Below are 12,475 nucleotides of genomic sequence, written 5' to 3'. Positions count from 1 at the left end.
CTTTATTTTGTTTACTTATTATGTAGCATATGGGATCTTAGTTCCCTGACCAGGGATCAGACCCATAACCTCTGCATTGAAAGCATGGAGTCTTAACCTCTGGGCCACCAGGGAAATCTCTGTATTTCTTAAGAAAAGAATATCCCCTTCCTACAAGTCTAGAGGCGTCTTGAGAAAGAAGGGAGATAGAACTCTGTTCCATGTGCCACTTCATGTGGCCGAGCTTCCAGGGATCATAGCTGTTTCTCAATCATCTTTGGGTCCCTAGAGCTGAGCACAGTGAATGGCGTAGGTGAGCAGTCTGTAAAGTATCCCCCGAGCAGAATGGAACCTACTGGTCTCTCTGAAGCCCTCATGCTTCAGTGTCTGATGGCCAGGAGAGCAAAGCATCACACACAGAATGATGGGGGCCTGCACACCTTTTGTCTGGAGAAGAGAAGAGAGTGAAGGGGCCAGAAGGGGATATGCATGGGGTTTCTGGCCACATGCAAATATCAAAGAGAGCTCATGCTGGAGGACTGACACTTTCTTTGGGGCCTCAGAGGACATAAGTTGGACTAGTGAGGTACGGGGAGTTATTCAATGACAGATTCAGCTCCTTACATGCAAGCCTCTTCATTTCTCAGCTGATGGAATAGATCACTGGGGAGGAGATGAATTCCTTGCCCTGGAAATGGTCAAGCAGAGCTAGGCAACCAGCTATGAGAGTTACTGTAGAGAGAGAGATCTCTCATTGGTTGAGAGATTAGACTAGATTCTTTCCTAATTCTGCTAGAGTTAAAACACCCTCTTTTGTAGTAAATCGTTGATAAGATCCTCTTTATTATATTATACTAAAACAGTAGTATAGTATTTTAAAGAGTAAAAGAGTAAAGAGTAAAGCTACTTTAAAAATATTTTTTAGAAAATGAATACAATGTAAATTGGTATAGCCACTGTGGAAAACAGTATGCAAGGTTCTTAAACAGCTAAAAATAGAACCACCATATAACTCAGGAATTTCACTCCTGAGTATATACCTGAAAAAAACAAAAACACTAATTTGAAAAGATACATACACGCTAATGTTCTTAGCAGCATTATTTACAATTGCCAAGGTAAGGAAGCAACCTAATCTTCCATTCACAGATGAATGGATAAAGACAATATGGTACACACACACAGACACAGAATGGAATACTACTCATCTATTAAAAAAATGAAATTTTGCCATTTGCAGCAATGTGGATGGACTCTGAGGGTATTGTGCTAAGTGAAGTAAGTCAGACAAAGACAAATACTATATAATCACTAATACATAGAATCTAAAAAATATAACAAACTAGTGAATATTAACAAAAAAGAAGCAGACTCATAGAGAACAAATAAGTGGTTACCAGTGGGAAGAGGGAGAAGGGGAGGGGCAAGATAGGGGCGAAGGAAAAAGGGGGTTATTGTAGGATTACATGGACTTCCTAGGCGGCGCTAGTGGTAAAGACACCTGCCAATGCAGGAGACAGAAGAGACATGTGTTCGACCCTGGGTCGAGAAGGTCCCCTGGAGGAGGGCACAGCAACCCACTCTAGTATTCTTGCCTGGAGAAGCCCCATGGACAGAGGAGGCTGGTGGGCTACAGCCCATAGGGCTGCAGAGTTGGACCCGGCAGAAGCGACTTAGCACGCATGCACACATGGGATTACATGAAATCAGGTATGTGAAGTTTCTGAAAATTATACAGCACTACCGAATTTAAAGAATGTTTCATTCAATTAAAAAATCAATACATTTCTCTAATTGACATACAAAAATTAAAATGACACATTTATAATATAGGAATATGTGTTTTAACACATAAAGATTCCTGCCTGGCTGGCTCTACCACTTCTGTCCTGCTCCCAGAACTTCTCGGGGCTCCTGAGGTTGCTCAGCTCGGCACTCCCTCCTGGCTGTCTATAGGTAACTTGCCGCACACTCACAGGAACTGCTGTAATGTCCCTCTCTTCTCCACGATGAATTCCTCCCTCTCTGGTCTGAACTGCATCTCCCCATCCAGGTAGAAGACAGTTATTTTCTCTCCCCACTATCTTTAACCACTTTTAATTCTTTCCTCTTAACTCAGAAGTAGGCTCAAACAAATATTGTATATTGATGCACATATGTGGAATCTAGAGAAATGGTACAGACGAACCTATTACCAAGGGCAGGAATGGAGATGCAGACACGGTGAACAGATGTGTGGAGGTGGGCTGGGGAAGGGGAAGTAGGATGAACTGGAAGATTGGGACTGACATATACACGGAACCACGTGTAAACAGCTAGCTAGAGGGAAGCTGCTGCATAGCACAGGGAGCTCAGCGTGGTGCTCTGTGATCATCTAGAGGGGTGGGAGTGCGGGCCAGGGAGGCTCAAGAGGGAGGAGACACATGTATACATATGGCTGACTCACTTTATTGTACAGCAGAGACCAAAACAACACAGTAGCGCAAGTATACCCCAATAAAATAAAAAATTAAAAAAAAGGAAATGGGCTCATCTCCAAACTAAACAGGATACAGAAACCCCTTTGTCCTACATCTTTTTTAAACTACCGCTCTATCTCCCCCTCCCTCTTCCCACCAATGATGGAGACGAATCTGCACTTTCTATGTCCCCTTTCTCAACCCCCTAGACCCTCTACGACCTGGTCCCTCTACCCGTGCGCCACTGAGACCACTGAGTCACAAGCGATAAGCGATCTAATTCCCAGCTCCAGCTTTCAGTCTTCATCTCCAGGATTCTCTGCAGCATTTCACTCCACAAAAATGTTTTGTTATTTTCAGGCATCCTCTATCTTGGTGTTCTTTTTCCTTTTCTGATTCATTCGTGCCAGCCTGTCTTTACTGGCTCCTTCCCACTTTTCCACCTCCTTCCTGCCCCCCTTCTTTTCTCCTCCTCCTCCAATCTCTCCTCAAACTGTCAGGCCCCAGTATTCTGCCGCTCTCTCTCCCCACTTCCTCTGTCTTTAAATTATCTCACTCATTCCTATGACTTCAATGACCCTCGGATGCTGTTGACTCCCAGATCCCCAGCCAGCCTCAGCCTGTCTCCTTAGCTCCAGTCCCAAACACACAATGGCCTCTCAGGCTGTTCAAACTCATCCAGCTTCCTGGTTTCTTCCCCTCAGCTGATGGTGCCACCTTCACCTGGATGCCTAAACTGCACACACAGAAGCCATGCTTACTTCTCTCCCTTCCAGCCCACATGCAGCCTGCCCCTAAGTCCTGCTGATCTTCCCTCAGAAGCCTCTCCCAAACCTGGCCCTCTTCTCCATCCTTTCAGCCAGCCTCTCATCATTGGACTTCTATGTTCCAGTTGGTCTCCACGGCCACCAGATTTCTTCCACACCAGTCCTTCCACTTGATCTTTCCCAGCTCTCTTCAGAAGACCAGTCTGAGCCAGGACACTCTCCTCTGTCTTACCTACAGCCTCCACAGGCACCTCATTGTCCACAGCTCAAGCTGAGGCTCCTTGGGGGGCACAGAACCCCTTCTCTATCCTGTGCACCCACCTCCACAGCAGCCATCCTGAGTCTCTGTAGCCCCTGAACACACCTGCCTCGTAAGATGAGCCCTTTGCTCTCTAGAGAGTGAAAGGCACTAGTCCTTCCTCTCTCTCACATGGTGCATCCTTTCCGCTCCCATGGGCACTGGCATTGCCCTCGGGTTCTGACAGCTCCGTTCTCACCGCATCCCTAGCCTTATTCCTCTTTGAATAAGCAGTGTTTGGCACAGTGCTAGCACACAGCCAGCACTGTGTGATTATCAGTATGATGAGTGAATAAATGAATGAGCAGATGGGTTGATTAAAAAATTATGCCTTCATCTGCCTTTTTGTCATTCCATAGGCCAGATTTGACTGTGCATACAAATCACCTGGAAATCTTGTTAAAATGTGGATTCTGATTCAGCAGGTCCAGAGATTCTGAGATTCTGCATTGCTAACAAGCTCCTAGGTGATCCTGAGGCTGCTGTCCACAGACCATGTGTCGAGGAGCCGGGCCAATAGTTTTCAAACTATGCCAATAGTTTTCAAACTTGTTTACTATTAGAATCACCTGGAGAGCTTGGGGAAAAAAAAAAAAAAATCTGGACGCCCAGGGTGCATGCCGCACTAGATCAGAATGTCTGTGGGAGGGAGCCAGGCAGCAAGATTATTAAAGATTCCCAGATGACTCCAATGTGCAGAAAAGCCAGGGAACTCCTACCCTGAGCCACCTCTGAGTTTGCCTATGATGATTCACAGTCCTGGGTACTTGTTAGAAGCAGCTGGGGAGCTTTTAATCACCTACTGACGCCTGGGACCCGCCCAGATCAATTAAATCAGAATCTCTGGGGTTCGGACCTGAATGTTTTTAAAGCCCTCGGGTGATTCTAATACGCAGCCAGGGTTGCAATTCATTGTTTTCAGCCCCGGCTCTGAGGAACAGCTGCAGGTTGGAGGGATAAGGAGTCCAGGATACTGAAAAGGTGTGAAGTCAGACCCCAGTCTTGGCTCTCCAGTGATGTATAATTTTGGAGTAGTTAATTCAGCCTCATCACTAAAATGAGATTAAAAATATGTGCCCTCCTTGCCCCAATTTTTATTTTTTCCTTTTTCCCCAAACTCATTTATTTTTAATTGAAGGAAAATTGCTTCACAATACTGTGTTGGTCTCTGCCATACATCAACATGAATCAGTCATAGGTATACATGTATCCCCTCCCTCTTGAACTTCCCTCTCGCCTCTCTCCCCTTCCTACCCCTCTTGGTTGTTACAGGGCTCCGATTTGAGTTCCTTGAGTCATATGGTAAATTCCCATTGGTTATCTATTTTATACGTGGTAGTGTACATGCTTCTGTGTTATTCTCTCCCCCAATTTTTAATTGTCTTCTGGAGTGGAAAGGGAAATGAAATGGGGAAAAATGGCCACACAGGAGCCTGTCTGCACGTCTCTCATATGTGGTCACCACCTCGTGTCCCCACCTATCAGCTTGGCTTCGGAGGCCCATGGCTGGGGGCAGTCTCTGGCAGGTCTGGTTAGGAAGCAGATGGTTCAGGAGCAGCCCAGGCCACTAGGGACGTCCCAGGGACCTGCATTCGTAGGCAGGCTGAGAGGTGGAATCAAACACGACCCCTGCGAGGCATTCTGGCCTGCAGCCTGGATGCTGCACAGTAGGCTGGTTGGCCCTGTGAAGAGACAGGGCACACCCGCTGTTCTCCGCACTCACCACGGCGCGGCCACCTGATCCATAGCAGGGAGCCTGCAGGTTTGCACAAGCTCCTTTCTGATGAGCTGTCTCTGCAAATCTGTGCTGGTGTTGCGGGAAGGGTGTAAAATGAACACAAAAAGAGCAGGTTCAAGTCTGGCCTCCTACCAGCACTCTCCACCCCTGGCTGCCTGAGCTTGGGCTTAGCTTCCTCAGCTGCTACGATGATCATTTTCTATTTTATCAGCATCATCTATACACATACAAAGGCCTTGGGCCAAGCCGGCATACTTCTGTCTCTGAAGCAGCAGAAACCCAGAGCCCCAGCGTGTGAAGAAGGGCTAGGAACAGGCTCTGGGTTCTCAGTACCAGGGAATCTTGAAATTGCCTGTGTGTTGTTCGCTCAGTTGTGTCTGACTCTTTGTGACCCCATAGACTATAGCCCATCAGGCTCCTCTGTCCATGGAAATCTCCAAGCAAGAATACTGAAGAGGGTTGCCATTCCCTTCTCCAGGGGATCTTCCTGACCCAGGGATCGAACCTGCATCTCCTGCATTGCACACAGAGATAAATCCAGCAAGCCTCCAGGAAGGGAAAGAGGAAGTGAAAGGAACAGCAAATGCTCCTGTGAGACAGGCCTGGATGGGAAGGCCTATCTGTTTTAGTTGGGTCTGGGCTGGGGGCTTCCATGTTCTGAAAACCAGACAGCTTTCTGTTTTGGTATTCTCAACAGCCAAACCACACAAACTCTTCTAGCACATCTAGTATCTAGCACATCTTCTGGAAGTAGGCCTCTTCTGGAAAAAGCCCAATTTCCTGGGACACATGAGACCTTGATTGGGCTAAGGGCTGGGGGAGGGTCTTGACCTACACTCCCATTATCCCAAAATCTATTCACACCAAGGAACTAAGTCACCATCACTCACCCCAACTCTAAGGGAACAAAAAAGCCCTCCCACCCCCAGCCTTCAAATGCCTCTACCTGAGAGCATGGAGCCTTGTATTTCACAGTTAGAATCTTTGAGGGTCACAGCACAACAAAACAGAAAGAGCCTTCAAGTTCAACCAACCCCTTCTGGTTCCTGTGGAGACATCTGAGACCAGAGAGGGACAAGTTTGCCCAAAGCCACATGGTGAGTGAGGAGCTGGGCTAAGAGCCAGGCCTCCCCATCAGTGTGGTCAACTCAGCCCCATACATTGTCCTCATCCTGACTACCAGGGTAAAAATGCCAATGACTTGTGCAAATCCACTCCCTAGCTCCACAGTGTAAGATCGAGAGGAAACAAAGAGGGCCTTCAGTCCTCTCTGGTTACCACCCAACTGGAAGCAAAGCAGCTGAGAATCTTGTCCTAAAAAGGGAAAGGGCCTTCCTGGGCACCTGGAGATTGCAGGGTTCCCTGGACCACCATTTGAATAAGAAATTATTCAAATGAGTCAATCACGACCTCCCACAAGAATCAGGGGCACCCAACCTCTTATTGGGCTTCCCAGGTGGCGCTCATGGTAAATAAGCCCACCCCCAGCCCCCTGCCAATGCAGGAGATGAGAGAGACATGGGTTCGTCCCTGGGTCAGAATGATCCCCTGGAGGAGGGCATAGCAACCCACTCCAGTATTCTTGCCTGGAGAATCCCATGGATAGAGGAGCCTGGCGGGCTACAGTCCCTGGGGTTGCAAAGAGTCAGACACGACTGAAGCGACTTAGCCCACACGCATGCACCCTCTTGTTACTGTAAAGCCTACACTACACAGTCCCCGCTGGCTTGCGCTGCTCCCAAGGGCAGCTCCAGAGGGCAAGCCCGGTGTGGCTGCCACGTGGCCCTGCAAGGTGTGCGCTTTCCTCCTCCACCCCCACTGCAGGCTGGGAGCGTATGTGACTAGTGAGCCGCCACCGGTCTCATCTGCACATTGTCAGGTGGTGCCTGCCCAGCCATCTCATCGTATCTAGTGCATTTGTATTTTCTCGTATTCCTGAACGGCGGGGCTCAGCTTCCACGCACAGAGAGAAGCCGAGACTCTGACAATAGAACTTGGCCCGGCAGCGTTTGGGGAGACAGCTTTCTGGGGTTTTCTTGGGCTCTTAGGGTCAACAGTCCTCCACCCATACCCTCCCCTGCCCCACTGACACACTTGTCTTCACTGTACTCATCAGACTAACTACTGCCTGTGAGGGGCTGGGGCAGATGCTGTATCTCTGTTTTCATGCTGTGCAGAGACATGACTAGTTCAAGGTTACTCAGAACCCACTGTCAGTGCCAACCTTGTAACTGGAGCCTCTGGGGAAACAGATGCACTGTGCACGGGGGTTGCTCCTGTTGGCTGAGGAGACACCCTCCTTGTCTTCCTTCTGAGGGCTGCAGAATCCAAACGTCAGCCTTGGGCAAGAGATCCATGTTTCCTGGGAAGCTCCACGTAGGGAGGAGAACACTGACCTTGTTCCAGCTCACCTGTGCCTTGCCTCAGTCCCTGCTGAGCCCAAGGGTCCCACTGATGGATAGTGAGGTGATCAGGATGCCTCTATGTGATTCCTTAGGGAAGGGAATACCCTGAGCTTCTTGGCCCCAAGACTAAACTCTAGGACAATTTCCACTTTGCTCTCCTATTCTTTGTTTGGGGGGTGGAGATGGGGGCTCCCAGCTAGAGCCCTGAGTGGAGGGTTAGCGCTGTGTGACTTTGGCCAACCCAGAGCTGTTCCTCACACATGCTTCCTATGGGCACCTCGCTAGTAGCAGTGAGTTCCTGCATTCTTGCTGCTCTGATAGGACCTGGTTTCCATCCATAGGGAGAGGCTGAGACCCTGGCCAGGAGGCAGGAGCCTCTCAGGAACCCAGGTATTTTAGGAGCTGGGTATTTCTGATTTCAGATGCTACTGACTGTCAGGATTCTCAAGCTGTGGGGATCATCCCTGCTTCGGCTAATCCCATTATGCAGATGGAGAAAATGAGGCTGGGCACAAAGAGTTGCTTAAACAAGTCTTGGCCTCATGCTAATACAGGGAATGGTGCTGAGTCAGTCCAGCTTCCTGCTGAGTACCTGACAGGAGTGGTGGGGTGAAGACAGGGTGGAGGGTTGGGGAGTGAAACTGAAGCTCCTCTGGCCAGTGATGACTTTGATCAGGCAAGGACAATCTCAGAGACCTGGGCTCTCCCTCTCACCAAGTGCAATGTCACATGCAGGCTTCCTGTGGGCTGGGACCACTCACCTTCCCTGGCTCTCCTCCCCAGGTCCCAATTGTGCCCACAAGTGAACAAGCCAGGCTCAGGTCCACTGGGCAAACATCTATCTGCCTGCCACTGGCCAGCATTCCCCTGAGGCCATGGCCAGATGTTACCTAACTCTGTGCAGAAGGAAGCTAGGAAGCCAGAGCATCCTGGAAAGTAGCCAGGAGTGGGGCTAGGCAGATGGTGACCCAGAGGACCAAGTTTGAGCTGCAGAAATCCTGGGGCGAAGGGAAGGGGGCACTGCCCTTCAGTGGAAGCCATATACCCTTGTGGTTTGCACATGTTGCCCACACTGCCACCACCCCCACCACACACAGCTTCATCATGAAAATTAATTCTTTTGGAATAACAGCCTTTTTCTGATTCCCCTTGAGACCTGGGGAAACTCAGGATGCCATAGGAGCTGGGCTTGGGCTTCTGCCTTGTGAGAAGGAAGCCACTGGACTGGGGTCACTGTCCCTCCTTCCCTTTCCCTAGCCTGGGATTTCTTTTCTCTCCTCTCTCTGATAGCTCGAAGCAAGCAGAACAATGGCTTCTTCAGAGAAAAGGCCATTTCCTGCCGGTAGTGTGCATGCTTCACTCCAAGTCCCAGAGCTTCTGTAAAGAGGCACCCTCCTCCCTGAGCCCAGATCTCCTTTAGTGCTATAAGCTCAGTAGGACAAAGCCAACACCTGGATCTGGCCCCAGGTCAGCTCTGACAAGATTGGCCTAATCTCTGCTATCTGAGAGAAGAGGATGTCTAGGGAGGAAGAATGTTCTCATTTCCAGGTAGAGGAAGAGGTTCATGGTCCCCAGCCTTGCCAAGGGTCTCTGAAATAGGGTGGGGTGGGGCAGGACAGACAGAGGTGACTTCTTGGCTTCCCTCATCCATCTCTGAATCTGCTCTTCTTAGAGGAGTTGGGATGACAGTAAGGAGACACCTGAGCAAATGGAGAGAGGTGTCTGAGACAACATTCCAGTACTACCTCTGGTGCCTTCATCAGCCAAAGGAAACCCGGAGTGGAGAGAACCACAGGGGGATTGGCTGTGTCCTGGATTCCGCTTGGAGAGTGGTGTGGAGTGCGGGTTCTCTTAGAGGTCTCTATGTGGCCAGTGAAGCGAGTGTGAGCTACACAGAGTTCTGCAACCACAAAAATTACTCTTGGGGCCTCCAGGGAAGTCCAGGACACAGCTCTGGAGAAAACTCATGCAGACATTGCTCCATCTAGAGCTCCAAAGCCATGACATTCAGCTGAACACTGACTGCGGGGGGAAGTAGAGAGGCGGGCAGGACTCATCCTCACTGCCCCTCCACTAGCTGAGGCCCAGATTCAGGAAAACAGGAATGGGCAGGGCTATAAAAATGTCTGGGGAGGAAAAACAAGTTAAGTCACTTCCGTCATGTCTGACTCTTTGCAACCCCGTGGACTGTAGCCCTCTAGGCTCCTCTGTCCACATTCTCCAGGCAAGAATACCAGAGTGGGTTACCATGCCCTCCTCCAGGGGATCTTCCCGACCCAGGGATCGAACTCAAATCTTTTATGTCTCCTGCATTGACGGGTGGGTTCTTTACCCTAGCACCACCTGGGAAGCCCCAGGAAGGGATAACAGAGGCCATGAACTGTGTTTTGAGAATCCAGAAAATCCTAAACCCTGACAATGCCTTCTGAAGGCTGGTTTGCCTTTGCAGGGAGGGAATCTGGCTTTATTTACTTAATTTTAATAAACTGAGGTAGGAACAGGGAACTTGCAACAGGGCCTTAGCAGCCTCTGTTCAGAGTCACTATTCCTTGGAGGAAGCTAGACTTCAACACAGAGACACCCAGCAGTCAGCTCTGGAGATTTCGCTGGCTGGTTTTACCCCTCCAAGCTTCCAGACAGAGATCTGGGAAAGAGAGGCAAGGGCCAGACTTGTGTGTGTGGTGGGGGCAGTGGGGTGGGAAGACCTAGGAGTTAAGTCAGAAGCCAGAGAGGCCCATGCAGGGAGTCTCATTCCGAGGCCCAGCACCCAGTTCTGGGAGGAAAGAGGCGGCGCCAGGGCGGGCGTGGAGCTGTCCGGATTCTGGTGCTGAAAACGAGGTCTGCCGCCGAGCGGAGCAGTAAGCAAGCCTAAGCCTTGTCCGGGTGGGGAGGGGTGGATGGAAATGAATTCCCCCTTCTACTCACGCTCCAAGGAGAGAAGGGCACCAGTGAGTTCGAGTAAGAAGGCAGGTTGAGCTTTAGGAAGTGTGCTTCCAGACGAAGCTACAGCCAGGTCGGGCCAAAGTGGGCCACAGCCTGGCTGGGGCTAGGGTGCGACCTGGCCATCCGTGGCAGATGAGCTGGGGGGAAAAGACCCTGGACTCGGGCTGGTCCCTCGCTGGCCCCCTACACTCCTACACTGGTCAAGGAGGAGCGCCTGAGGTGTTCTCACACCTATGCCACTGACACGCTCGCCCAGCAGACTTCCATGAGAGCAACCATACACACCTCATGAACACACGACGTGCTCCCAGAACACGCACACACCAAGTACATAGCAGTACCATACACGCGCCCTGCACAGGGGCACCGGCTCCCCCTCCAGGCTGTTGAGGCTCCCACCCCAGTCTCACACCCCCACGTCTGGCCTGGTCGTCCCTCTCCACCTAGTCTCCTGGTCTCAGATGGCGCTTCTAAGGGAGGCCCAGCGGCCGAAAAGCCTCAGTTCTAGCCTGCGACCCAATAAGGTGCTGGAGAGTAGCAGAGAGGCAGCTCCTAGGCTCAGAAATGTGGGGGAGACAGGAGGAGGGGCTAGGTCTCAGACCCCAGACTCCCAGTTACGGAGCCAGAATACGAGAGGAGTGTGGACAGGAATGAGTGTAAATGTCTCCCTCCCCCATGCTGGGGACACCCTGAGGACCTGCGCGTACCTGTGCGTGGGAGGCCCCGCGTGGAGCCCTCTCAGTGAGTCCGAACCTGCTGGCTCCTCTGGTTCCCCCTGGACAAAGGTGGGATGGGCGTGGGGGTTTACCCCGCTTGCCCTCCGAGCCGCCTTCTGTCGTGGGCAGCAAGGAAACTCCGTGCCGGGCGACGGGAAGTTACCCGGGTCCGGGCGCTAGGAGGGAGCGCCCTCTGGTTCCCGGTCCCGCCCGGGGTTCCCTCGCCCCCGCGCCCGCCGCCTTCGCCACCTCGTCTGCGCCCTGCCGCCCGAAGACTGCGCGGAGCCTGAAAGCCGGGAGCCCGCCCGCCCTCCCGGAGAGTCTGCTGCTGACCTGCATTGACGTCATTGCGTCATTAGGTTTCCCCTGGAAACACTGGCGCGCCCAAAATAGTAACACATTAATTCAGGCCGGGGGAGCAGGGAGAGACTGTTTGTAACCCTGCCGCTAACTGCGCGCGCCAGCGAGCTCGCTACGGCCCCCACCCGTTCCGAGCGCAGCTCTGAGCAGGCTCGCCGCCTATTTTGAGAACAAAGGATGGCAAAATATAGAATCCCGGAGAGAGAGTGCGGGGACGCCGAGACCCTCTAGCCTTGCACGCACGCACACACACACACACACACACATACACACACGCAGTGCACAACACACCCGGCTCTGTCTACCTCGGGCAGACGCTCCTTGAATTCAGGCTCTTTCAGGGACTTGCTGGGGTGTGTGACCAGATCCCCGGGGCAAAAGATAGGCTCAGGTCACGGCCTCCGGCTCTGCTGGGTTTGAAGGACGACCTCCCTACCGCCGCCCAGCCATCCGTCCCGCGGGCAGGACGACCTCCCACCACATGTCCATCCCCACCCACATCTACAGACCCAAGCGGGAGGAGCTCCTTTCTCGGACAGCAGGCGCACCCCTGCGCTATCCCCACCCCCACACCCACGGCTCCCGGACCCCGCCAGAGGAGAAACCCTGCAGGGATCCAGCTCGCCGCCAAACCACAGTTTGGCCACCTGGTACTCTCTGGCATCCGGAGAGAACTGATCTCGAACGGAAGAACTGGTCGGGTTTGCTGTCACAGATTCCACAGTCGTTTGTGCTGGGGAGCGAACGACTTTTCTGAGCGTCACCTCACTCCCGCTCTTGGCGGGGCCCGAGACACACAGAAACGTGAGC

Source organism: Oryx dammah, unplaced genomic scaffold (assembly GCF_014754425.2).
Source record: "Oryx dammah isolate SB20612 unplaced genomic scaffold, SCBI_Odam_1.1 HiC_scaffold_18, whole genome shotgun sequence".
Lineage (NCBI taxonomy): Eukaryota > Metazoa > Chordata > Mammalia > Artiodactyla > Bovidae > Oryx > Oryx dammah.
This window is presented reverse-complemented; position numbering follows the sequence as displayed.